The 13,614-nt window shown below is 37.1% G+C and overlaps 1 protein-coding gene and 1 long non-coding RNA gene across 3 annotated transcripts in view; one reads left to right on the plus strand and one right to left on the minus strand.

Moving 5' to 3' along the window:
- Nucleotides 1-13,614, plus strand: part of bcl11bb (BCL11 transcription factor B b) — a 39,837-nt gene that overhangs the window by 9,377 nt on the left and 16,846 nt on the right. The gene's annotated exons all lie outside the window — the stretch shown is intronic.
- The window catches only part of LOC133576527 (uncharacterized), a 32,456-nt gene that overhangs the window by 9,319 nt on the left and 9,523 nt on the right, over nucleotides 1-13,614 (minus strand). Inside the window, exon 2 of the long non-coding RNA XR_009811652.1 lies at nucleotides 10,691-10,760. This is a non-coding gene — a long non-coding RNA (uncharacterized lncRNA). The remainder of the gene's footprint in view (nucleotides 1-10,690; nucleotides 10,761-13,614) is intronic.

Genomic DNA, 13,614 nt, shown 5'->3' on the forward strand with positions numbered 1-13,614 from the left:
GTCCCCACAAAGTGTGAGATGTCACACTGATAGGCCTGGAAAGTGCGAGGTTCAAAGGGAGATGGAGGACGACGTCGCATAGTACCCGATAATGTGCAATATATTAGAGTTCTGCAGCATATGCCGGTTACAAATCGTATTAAAAATTAAAAATAAAACGCGTAAGGAAGCTGATTAAAATATTTTGCTCGGTGAGGATAAAAAGGATTAATAATCTGGGAAAAAGGGGGGGTATGGGAGGGTTTCTATCAAAATAAATAAATCACCATCATAATCATCATAGCTGAATATTATTATTGAGGGACAAGCTTTATCCTACAAGCGTGACGTCAGCCAAATTTTTAGTATCCAAAAATATTTTGGTGCAGAAAAATTACTCTTTTTTTTCTCTATCAACATTTCCAAACGCGGAATTATTGTCCCCCAACTTTGAATAAGAATGATCATTATTGATACAAATTAATAAGACAAACGTCAATGATTGTTGCACACATTTTAATTAGGTCAGTCATTATTTCCTCCTGAGAACCAGCGACCTCTGCAGTAGATTTTGCACATAAATGTGTATCTCTGGCAAAAAAAATTTACCAAAAATGTAGTCCACTACAGTGGACATTTGCATTTTGGGATTTATTTTTTTCTCTACCAAAAATATGTAACTTTGAAAAAAGAAAAACAAATATATATTGCGGTTTGTATAACAGGGCTTTTTTGTTTTCAAAAATGTGTAACTCTGACAAATGCTCAGGATGCTGGTTCCCAAGAGGGTATGCAATTCAATGTAATTTAAAGGAGGCACTTCTTAGTTCCAGCAAAAGGAAAATATAAGGAGAATGAAAACTGCATGTCAAACATCTTAAAGGTCTCGGAAGGTTAAAAAGAACAAAATATGGTTCAAGCAGTCATCCTCCTTCACAATAATGTTTTACTGCAATTATTTTTAATTCACATTTAATTTGTCACACATGCATTCACCTCACTATAAGTGTTGCGATGTGAGATGTATTTTTCACATGCACTCGTCGGCTTCCTTTGAGAGACAGCGAGCAGATTTCTACATGTCATCGCCACACATGTGCACAATTTGTGTGCGTGACCAGCGCCTGCCACAAAAAAATTCTCTTGTCTTTCTTTTCTTTGTTATTTGTCTTTTTTTTTCAAGCGTATAAAAGGGAGCTCGTAAACAACATGCATCAGTTCCATGTTGATTGTCACTTCCAATGTGGCAAAAATCACTCTAGCAGTTGAAATCGACGACATCACACTATGTGCTCTCAAATGTATTCAACAAAAACGAGTGTTTAAAAAAAAAAAAAAAAAAAAACAACAACCAAAAAACAAAGTGCAAATTGCAGTCGCACACCACTGCAAACTACAAGCACAATAATAATAAACCCATTGTTAAAGTATTACCTCCCTTAGTGTCATCAAATACTGTACATGTATATATACACATATACAGTATATACATATATATATATATAAATATATATATATATATATATATATATATATATATATATACATACATGTATATATACACAGTATATACATATATACATACATGTATATATATATACATATATACACATACATGAATATGCATATATACATACATGTATATATACATATATACATACATGTATACATACATGTATATATACATATTTACATATACATATATACATACACATATATATATATATACATACATACATATATACATTCATATATACACACGTACATATATACATACATACATACATTATTAGATATACATACATATATAGTATAAATGTATGGATGGATGTACAGTATGTATATCATACATACTGTACATACATATATATGCATACATATATATGTATACATATATATATATATGCATACATATATATATATACATACATACATACATATACATAAATATACATACATATACACATATACATACATATACAATACATATGTATTTATATATATACACATATATACATACATTTATATATATACGTATATATATTTATATATATATACACATATATACATACATTTACATATATATATATATATATATATATATATGTACATACATTTATATATATACGTATATATATTTATATATATACACATATATATATATATATATATATATATATATATATATATATATATATATATATGTATATATATAGACATATACATACATACATACATATATATATACACGTACATATATACATACATACATATATAGTATATACACATACATATATATGCATACATATACATACATACATTTACATATATATATACACATATACATACATACAGTATATATACACATATATATGCATACATACAAACATACATACATACATGCATGCATACATATATATATATATATATATATATATATATATATATATATATATATATATATCCTCCTGAGTGTGTCCTCGACACTGGATATTTTTCTTTGGTCTATTTCTTTTGTTTAACACCAATATTTATTGCAGAGGATGCTGATTCAAATACGATTGTTATACGTCTGAAAATATCTGACCTATTTCACTCTCATTTGGAGCAGTTTTAGGTTTTAAAGGATGCTTAATTTTAACTCCAATGTTGTAATCATCTTTTGTTCACTAGTTTGTGGGCAAGGTTGCCCACAAATTTATTTTCTAGGAAATTTAATTAGGAATTGTTTGTGCAGTTTTCTTTCAATATACCTTAATTTATTTCTAAATAAATTATAAATACCCATTATGGCTTTGGAAGCATGGGAAGTAAATCAAGGGGAAAAAAGTATGATTTGTTTTACAGTTTTTCCAATTTTTATTAGAAAATGCGGCAATGTGCAGACTACAATATTCTCAAGACAACAAGCGATTATTGTTGTTTGTTAAAGTATGATAATTATCATAATATAATAATTACAGTGAAATAGTTGTATTACATACAGAAGTGGATCATAAAAGTGCCAAGCTAGTGTTAAATCAGATGTCCCTCTCAGGGTCCGGGGGTGGCTGGAGCTATCAGCATTTGGGCGGAAGGGGGAGTACACCCTGGACAAGTCGCCACCTCATCACAGGGCATTTTCATTGTTGAATTTGCTTAAAGAGAAAGCTGGATTGTTGGCTAAATATGGGACTATAATAATGCATAATCTAAATGACAACAAAGACGTACAGTTACATGAGAGTACAATCATTGTTGTGTTGGCCTTGGCAGAGGTCTGTGCTCTACTGACTTTCTATTGAAGTGCTAGTGCCCCATGCCACACACTTAGGACCCCAAAAAGTGAAAAAATTTGTCACACAGCTGAGCAGCTGTGCACGGAGAACATGTGCTAACCCTTCGCCGTCTTTTCTTTTTTCTTCACCTGCTTTTACAACATCCTGTCTGGCCTCTTTGTCTGCAAACACAAGATGCAAAGCTCGCACACGCTCAGCCCATCCTGCGGGCCTGCTGGTGCACGCTAGTGACGCTATACTAATATGTGTATGCGCACGCGTGCGTGTATGTGCGTGTGTGTGTGTGTGAAGAATGACACGAGTCATGGGGCAAGCAAAAGGATGTCAACAGAGGAGTGTTAGCAACCTAAGACGACCCTGGCCCAGTTTTGAACCCTTCCCGGGATGGCCACTGGGGCCCCCCTCTGAATACTTTGAGGCGTGTATACGCGGGCGCTGTCACATCATGACATCCCCGCGCGCACACACACACACACACACACACACACGTACGGCGTAAAGAGATCAGGCGGTAAATATTTCATAAGACGACGCGGTGACAGTGACATACGCAAACATCTCTTTTCCCGCCTTTTTGTCCACTTCTCGTCTCCGGGCTGTCACTTTTTTCAAGGGGTTTAGGGAACAGGGGATGTGTAGTGCGGGGGGCGACCCACTTGCATCGTAGGGCCCGCCCAAGTGTTGGGATTTTGACGTAGCCTTGGAAATGACAGTCACTGTTGCTATATTACGATACTTGGCCCATAGTATAATTAGCTTAGCAAGAACACAATAATCAGTGTTTCTCATGTATTCAATTTACCTGTGGCGAGCCGCCACGAGTAGTAGTACCGGTACTTAGTACCAAAGAGTATATTGTCGTTTTAAAATGATTCCTACGTGTGTGTACGTCAAGTATATATACTTTTCATGTTCTGTAATTTAAAATACTGTTTACATATCTGCCAAACTAAATCCCAACATTCAGGGAGGACACAAAGATATATGTAAATAATTCAGGGGTGTACAAAGGGCAGCCTGTGTTACATTGTAGTAATAAAATAAGCAACAATTTAAAAATACAGCAAAACGGTACAACAAGAAAAAATGTTGATACTAATAACACAGATTTGCCTTCAAATATATTTATAAAAATTGTTTTAAATACATGCGTCATTGCCAATTATTATAATTATTATTGACACCAACCCTACCCCACTACAAATAGATTGCCAATCTGTTGGAAACACTGACGATTATGTGAAAATGTATGTATTTGTGGGGAAAACAAGAACTACACATCATGATATACAGTAGTTACCTGGGTAATATGTATAGGTTTTTAGGCGACAGAAAAACTAAAAAGGACACAACAACCTTAGCTTAAGCCTGACATTCTGTGCGTTGCATGGTGGGGCCCTTCAGTACATCACTGACTTGCTATGTCCTTACTCTTCAAGGCGCAACCTCGGTCTTCAGGCCAGGGACTTCTAAAGATACCAAAAACTTGTTTTAAAACCTGTGGAGACCTGGCATTACAGGCTATAGCTCCCAGACTCTGGAACAATTTGCACCAGTGATCTTGACTGTGTTGAAACTTTTAAGAAACATTTGAAAACTTCTCTTTTTAGTAAATTTTTTAGTTAATACACCTTTTAACTATAATTTTGAATCAACTTTATTGATGTTGACCCTGTTGTTTTAAATGTAATTGTTGTTTTACTTCACCTATGTTTTGTACAGCACTTTGTGATTTTATCTGTGAAAAGCGCTTTATAAATAAAATTAATTTACTTACTTACTTACTTAAGCGGGCTAGCGAAGGCTTGCTTTTCAGTTATCAACTTGTTGCATGTGTAACCTTTTGAAGAGTTAACATACCCTTCATAAAGAAACAGTACAATTATGGCGCGATTCTCTAACTGATGTTTTTAGCAGCTCAGGAAAGGTGAAACATCACATGGTCATCAAAGTTCACGATATCGTCACATTATTGTGTTGCTTACAAAATGATGTTAATTAGAAGAATGAGGAGCAGGTATCTCCACATTTTCTTGTTATATCACCTGACCGCCCAAAAAAACTTTACCTCGTTTTTCAGATAAAAAAGAAATGTTGCCTTTTATTTGCTAGTAGACGCTATGTAAAATATGAGTGACTAAACAAAGCATTACGTCAATTACTCAAAGCAGGCAAATGTTAAAAATATGACGTTGTCATTGTTTACATACGCAGTGTTGACAGTACATTAGATCGTATCAGAAAAGTCAAATTCGTTAGTCAGTGCACATCTTGGAAATATGATTGTATTGATATATGCTGCTGATCAATCAAAGTTCATTTGTATAACCTTTAATCACAAGTGTGCATTGATACTGTACCGTGAACTGATATTAATACTATTGTGATGTGTTCAAGTCAGTTGAAAACTAAATGTACCAATGACCTTTAATGTCCAATGTGGACTGGTGGACTATTTTGGATCTGAAGGTGCCCCTTCTCTTCCTCTATCCCCCTCTGCCCACTTTCTTTTTTTTGTTTTTGCCCCACCACCCAATGCTCCTTTAATCACCTGGCTTGCTCTCATTTGCATATTAAATAGGCTTTAATCATGAAAAGCAATCAGGCTTTTGCATATTCATACCTTCCCCTGTGCGCCTGCTTCCTTGTCTCGCTCCAGTGCCAAGCAGCCCGCAATCAGTAGGCAGGTGGCGTCGTGGCGGTCCATACACACACACATGCGCGCGCACGCACGCACGCACGCACTGTGCCACTTCCAAATAACTTCACATGCTACTTAGGTATTATCTCTATGAGAGAGGGAGAGGGGTGAGATAAAAAAAAGATGGCGAGACTGATCCCTGATTTGAGCGGCGAATATTTGTACAGAGGCTCAAGGAAAAGCCATTTGCATAATGACTTTGTAGTTTTGCATTAATCACATTTGCATATGAAAATGCGTTAATTACTCCTGATGATTTTTTTTCTACCCCCCCACATACACGCACGCACACACACACACAAACACGCACACACACGCACACACACCCTCCCTAAAACTTGCTTAATTTTGATGTCCAACCTCCGGGGTTGTGATTAGGGGCCAACACAGTGCCACTTGCGTAGGTGTGTGTGTGTGTGCGTGTGTGTGTGTGTGTGTGTGTGTGTGTGTGTGTGTTGGCGCTTGAGTGTTTTGAACGCGTGCCAGCGCATCCATCTTATGTCTGCTGTGAGGCATGTGTGTCTATTTTCATTTGCTGTGTGTGTGTGTGTGTGTGTGTGTGTGTGTGTGTGTGTGTGTGTGTGTGTGTGTGTGTGTGTGTGTGCGTGTGTGTGTGTGTGACAGTGGGGAATGCAGACTACGCTCCTTCCATTTTAAACACTTTTTTCCAAAGTAACATGAAGTTGTTTATGATTCCAACCTCCCTCTAATGCCTTTTTTGTAGCTACAAATATGGAGAAGTGTGTGCGTGCGTGTGTTTGCATGTGTGTGTGTGTCCCATGCTGTCAAGTGGCAGATTAAATAGAAAAACATGTTCAATCAGAATGCATGCATTACATATTGGTGCGAGCATGTTTTGGATGTTTTGACCTCCTTGAGGACATCACATGTGCACGCCTGCTGGAGACGTAAACACAAATAAGACAGCACGACTTTGGACCATCACATGTAAACATGGATTCCTCAGCCATCGACCATGTGATTTTTGGGCTTTCAGTCAGCAACACCCGCAATTTGTGAGAACTACGCAGGACTATATGGAATGTTAGGGACACAACAAATGTTTATGAACAGCAATAATGTGCTACAATACCGAATTGTAGCATTTAATGAAAAAAAAAAGTTTCAGTACAAACGTCAGTAAAACATTTGTTAGTTTTCAATGTTACACTGTTTTAACATTACAAATAAATACTCATTCAATTGTAATTTTTAAACACACCAAAATTATGTCATGAAATTTAAAAGAAAAAATGTTTGCCGTGATGGAAAAAGCTATAATATTTTGACTATGAATATTTAGATTTAGAAAAATTCGATAAGAAAAAGGTAACAAAAAAAAAACATTTTAAAATGAAATAAAATCATAATGTAACAAGAATAACATTAGACTTCAAGCATAATTTAACAAGATAAAGTTGGAAATGTAAGAGAATAATGACCCTAGGAGTACGATTTGGAGAAAAACAAGTCATTATTTTAGTGGAATACAAATGTAACATTACGTTGAAAAAAGTCAGAATTTTACAAGAAAAAATACATACGGTAATTGTATGTGAATTGCGAGAAACAAATATTTTACCAGAATAAAACAATTGGTCAAATATAACATTTAAACTTTTTATTCTCATAATACGATATAACATAATATAACAATTATTGTCATAACTTATTTTGATATTTTGATATTTTTTAGTAAGCATCTTTGAAAATTTCAGTGGGCGGAAAAAGTGACCTGGAAGTTTTTTTGTTTTTTTTGTTTTTCAAAAAGAAGCATGTTAACATACGGTTACTACTATGCGAACATGCTAAATTATGTCCAGGGTGTACCCTGCCTTCCGCAGCTGGGATAGGCTCAAGCTCCCCGCAACCTGAGGGGGGCAAGCGGTAGAAAATAGATGAACGGAAATATGCGACATTCAAAAGGCTGAGAAATAGTTAAGATTAGCACCTTAAAAGCAGCTGAAGTGGCAAACGAGCAACAAAAGAGGCAAAGTTGTGACAGGCGACACAAAGTTTGCAGTCAGCTCATCGCCATTGTGAGCTTGCATGTGCACAACGGCAACATGCATGTTGCCGCCTGCGTATGGGCCCCTTGCCTCAGTTGGGACCACCCTGGGGGAACGTCTACTTTTTCTGTGTGTGTTGCATCCATGGGGGTCATCTAGGTCTATGAGGCCGGCTACATGTGCACACCTGACCTACACATTCATATAGCGGAATAGAAATGTACATGAATGCAGAGTGGAAACATGCACGCTGAAATACATTGACAAGAGCGATATGCACTTACACACACACGCACGCAAACACACACAAACGTACACACAGCCTAAAGACTCCCACATGAAGGCATCAAACGCTCCAAAGGCAGCTTTATGGCACTCATATGGCAGCACATTTGATATTTTCCTACCACAGCGGGGGAATAAAACTCGCCACTAATTTGGAGAGCGAGCGCCACCACTAACTTGCAGCATGTGCCGCCGCGCCGCGTCCTCCAGATGTGTGCACTCTTTGCTCCTTAACACTGCTTTAGGAGCCATTGGAGAAGATCGCGCCCCTCATTCCGTCCACGTCCTGCAAGCCGTCCCCCCCACTTTTACCCGCACATGACGGCTGCGTTAAACACAAACACGACGTCACTGCAGCCCACCAGAAGCTTCCTGGTGTGCGTTCGTGTTTATGCTGCCTGCATAAATACAGTGGAAGATCGAACAATGTGGAATTCAATACATATGTTCAGGAAATGCCTCGAAAGTTGCTCAAAATATTGTAGTGATGTCAGCATAGCGCACAAAGGATAACTTTTGCTTTTTCTTTTGCCTACTTTGCTTTTATGCTATCACCGCTTAACATATTTTTTCACTTGTACATCAGGGCCCCTGGGCTTTTGTAAAATATTAATTTAATATTTTAATAAAAACAAGATACCATAAATGTTAATATAAAATTAGTATAGCTAAAAATTAAAAGCTTAATAATATGGTTGATTGATTCAACTCTAAATGTCATAAGACTACACTGCCTATCAAAAATACAAAATGTTTTTTCAAGCTTTGAACGCGTCATTCAACACAGATGTCATAATGTCATCAAATCTCACCTTTAGGCATTCACACACAGCACCAGCATTTTGGAACAAGGAGAGGTGATAGACAAAAGGTAAACAATATAATCAATCTATCTGTGGCAGCTAAGGATACAGTTATGTACAAGTTTCACGTTTGCCTCGCATTGCCCATAACTGTGGTGAGTTCAAGGACCCTCAATTAAAGTAACAAAAAGGGGCGTGGCTTGTTTTTAAAGACAGCGGGAGACTTAACTCCCAGGAGATGCCCCAATAAACCTATAATCATTATAATAATGATGTCTTATTATCATTTGTAATATCCACTGATGATAATACTAGGTGTATCAGCTAATACTGTACACTGTTAAAGTAAAGGAACATTTGACGGATTTATAATCATTTTTAGGTGAATAATGACAAGTATATGATTATTTAAATTCATATTCTGGCTACTTCTTATTGAGTTTGTTGGCTTTTTTTGTAAAAACAACTAACATTTTTTTTTTAAACAAAAACATTATGCAGCGGGTTTGTCTAGATATGGTAATCCCATTTTTTTAAACGTCAAAAACCTAGTTCGTGTTTTTACATGCGTTCAAAAAAATTGTTTCAACTTTTTTTAGTGCATCGAAACATATCAAGTGTGTGTGTATGGGTCGGCGACATTGGGTTTGGGGTGGAATGGCAGGCCTAGAATTTGGTGCTATGCCCCTGCTTACAGTTATTGTGAAAAAACTACTTTAAAAATTACAGTTTAAAAGTATGAGGATGGCCACAGCTTGACCCGAGACCAGATTATCCGTACCCCTCTCAAATCTATTGACAAGCTATTAGATTTAACTGTATATGCCTGCCAAATAAATCGTTGTTGTATGCCCGATCGTGCGCCGTCCCCACGTTTGTGACCACATTACTGTTAGCGCTCAGGGACTTTTGCGGAAGCTCGAATCGAACGTGCGGCTATTGTGTGGCGTAATGGGCTACCTCGCCAGCGCCATTAGCGTTTTGTGAAAAAGCCAGAAAAGACATCGCTTGTTAGCTAGTCGGTGCGGGCATCGTCCGCTTAGCGCCACCCTTGTCCTCTTATCTCATTAGCGTCCCGCTCTGCGAGGAGAGACGGCGTTTACGGCCCTATTTGGCACTTTAGTGGCTGCCTCAGCAGCAGCAGCAGCAGCAGAGATGCTGAGAGCTTTACATGCTACACTTACACTCCCCCTGCCCCCGTCACTGCATCCACTTACTTGTCTTGTCCAATTACTGAGACGCAAACAAAACAAAGATGGCTGGAAACGAAACACACAATTTAGTTTGGTCGGTGGCAGCGTGTAAACAACACTCAAATTCAAAAAAGCAACCTATTAAAAGGCTTCTGGCTAATTTTACATAAGCAGATCAATAATCTTCCAGTTTATTAGGGCTATTAGAGCTCAAGCTCAACCTACAACCTAACTCCTTTATGTGTCTGACAATAAGATTCATTATTGTTTCAGGAGAAGAAAAAGGTTGGCTGCTCCAATTTGTAAATAATGCTGAATCCTTTATCCAGATCTGCACCAAAAATAAACATTTGTACCACCCTTCTACAAAGTTTTGTGTAAAATTGGTTAAGTCGTTTTTGTATAAATTTACTAACATATATAATGTGACAAAACAACTTACCTTGTTTTGTTGCTTCGTTGCCATAGTGGCGGTCCCTGCTGAGAAAGCTGCTCACTAATTGCCTTTTATTCTGAAATCACAAAAAATATTAATTTTTCTAGCTTTTTGGGCTACCTTAATTGCAGAAATTCATGGCAGAAATCTAAAAATGTTTTTAAGAAACTTTGATTTGGCAAAGAGTGTGTTTTTATTTTATTTTTGTACATAATAATTTGAGTAAAAACAAAAATGTATAACCATGAAGATGCTACAACAGTGGGGTCGAAATCCAAACATTTCCTGCTAAAATATACGTCAGCTTTATGTTATAGCATTATATTAGTAGTGTTTTTAGTCTTAACACTAACTTTTTTAAATTACATCATGCATTTCCGCCCTTTTTTAAACTTTTGCGATTGAGTTTTTTTTTTTAGTTTTCTTGCTAAAATGTATTTTAAAAACATGTCACGAGCCCAAAAAACCCTTAAACTCCCAACTACTTTCCTGGTGAACCAGCCTGGAGGCCATTGTTGTTTTAGTTAGCACTTAACATCATTGCAAGCATTAGTTGCACTGTATATGTGAATTAGTTACATTTAAAAAATGAACCTGCATTTTTATAATAACCACCCCAAAAGTCATGTGTGAAACAAAAATAGCATCTGTTACTGCCATGACCACCCTTATTCTCACTACTTTTTTGTGGCTGGTGCTGTTTTCCTAGCATTGGCTTTAACAGGACTTGTACCGCACAGTGAAATAATCAAACTATCGTAGCCAGAAACGATCAGACACATATATATATATATATATATATATACACACTTAAATAAGAGGATTATGAGGACAATTTTACTTCTGGCTTTATTCATTATAAATGTAAATCTGCGTTTTATTAGCTTGCTCTATGACTAAAACATCAAAACACAAATGGAGAGTAAACGTCTGCCAGGCCTGTCATGTTACATCCTGACCCTAGATGGGTCAAAGGCTCAAACAATGTGTGCACTACTTTAAAAAAAAAAAAAAAAAAAAAAATCCCCCTGTCTTTTATTTTTTTTTAATCCTGTCTTCGCCCGACTGAGCCAAAATGAAATAAAGTGGAGATGTTATCGGGTCAATTGGTGCCAGCGGAGCTAGTCTGGGCATGTGGTCTGGCGGGGGCAGCACTGGCCCGAACAACCACCCAAGCATACGTGTGTGTGTGTGCGTGTGTGTGTGTGTGTGTGTGTGTGTGTGTGTGTGTGTGTGTGTGTGTGTGTGTGTGTGTGTCATTAAAGTAGTGGCTAGATGAAAGCTTTCTTTAACCATAAGCTATGCAGGAGCCGTGCCAGCAGCAGGAAATGTATCAGCGTGATAACAGCCACAAAGACAGAGAGATAATGACAAAGAATTGAGAGAAAAAGCGAGAGGCCACACTGAACCCTCTCCAGGGAGGCCCCAGGCCAAACTCAACCTCGTCACAGTTGCACACACTGCGAAGTATGCGCTGGGTGTGTGCGCCAAGCGATGCGCATGTCTCTATTTGTGGCACGCCGACGTTTCGACACACCTTTTCGAGACCCGCAGTAGAGAACACCGCTTGTCACGACCTTTCACGCATGACAGAGACTGACGCCGAGCGACAGGAGAAGACTAGCGACTAAACGGTGGTGTTTGTCAGCATTGGAAAGTTGTCGCGGTAGAAACAACAGTACACTGAGTTTGACAGTAGCTACGCGGGCTTGTAGTGAGAAGAATGCCGTTGCTTTTGTTGCCACGGCAACCAAAGATCATCTATTTTAGTTGTCACTCATTTTAATCGATTATACTTGGGATTTTTGTGTAGCATCAGAATTAACGTTAATCCTCAGATTTGTGTCGAGGTGATTTTATAAATTTTGCCAAACACAAATACTCAAATTTCTTTCTACCATTTCAAGAAACCCTATACAATTACTAGGAGATAGACAATTCTTTCTTAAAACAGTTTATCATATTAGCACATCTATAAGGCACTGCATAGGAATTAACGTGAGTCTACAGAGATGTTCGTGTTGATCTTACAGACTTTGCTGCACCTTAAAATACTGCTATTCTCTTTAGATTTTTAAAAGTACTTTATTTTTCTTTCTAAAAAACATAAATATTTGTTATAGAATAGACGTTTAAAAAAATATTTAGTACATTAGTATATTAACTGTATAAGGTTAGCATCGGAATTAACGTTAGTCTTCAGATTTGTTCGTGGTGATCTTAAAAACTTTGCCGCACATTAAAATATTCCCATTTTTTTTATTGTATTTTGTCAAAAAATGTTTGAAATTTTTAGAGAACGGTAAATTATTTGTTTAATAGTTTAGTACATTAATGATATAAGCCTAGCAATGGAGTTCATGTTACAATTCAGATTTGTGTGCACTGCTTCTATAGATGCTTACTTTTTCCAAGTATACACATCAACAAAGTGAGACTATATCTCAACTATGTCGTATTGCAATTTAACTTACATTCCTGTTTAGCACAGCGGCTTGTAATTCCACTTGGCACCTGCAGGGGAAGCCAATTATAGAAACATCCACACAATGTTTAACATAGTGTTTCGTAATTTATGCTGATGTATTGCTGCCGATCTTGTCATAGTAAACACTCAATTAAAATAATTAGACGTGATTACGGTTATTGTTTGAAAAATCATAAACTGATTAATGTTGTAAGCTAATCAATTAACCAACAATAAACCATCAACAAGTTTCACCGAATTCAGGCTTGAGTGGAGCGGTCACATCATCAGCGCAATCACCATCACTTTGTTTGTGAGTTTTCGGGCTAATTGGCTTGCTTGCGATATACATCGCATTCATACACAAAACTCGGCGAATTAGAATGTGTGGACAGTCACGGACGAGGCTCAACGTACTGCATTCAGTACATAGCCAGCTGTCGAGCGTTCCATGCACTGACAT

The sequence above is a fragment of the Nerophis lumbriciformis genome, linkage group LG34 (genome assembly GCF_033978685.3).
Source record: "Nerophis lumbriciformis linkage group LG34, RoL_Nlum_v2.1, whole genome shotgun sequence".
NCBI lineage: Eukaryota > Metazoa > Chordata > Actinopteri > Syngnathiformes > Syngnathidae > Nerophis > Nerophis lumbriciformis.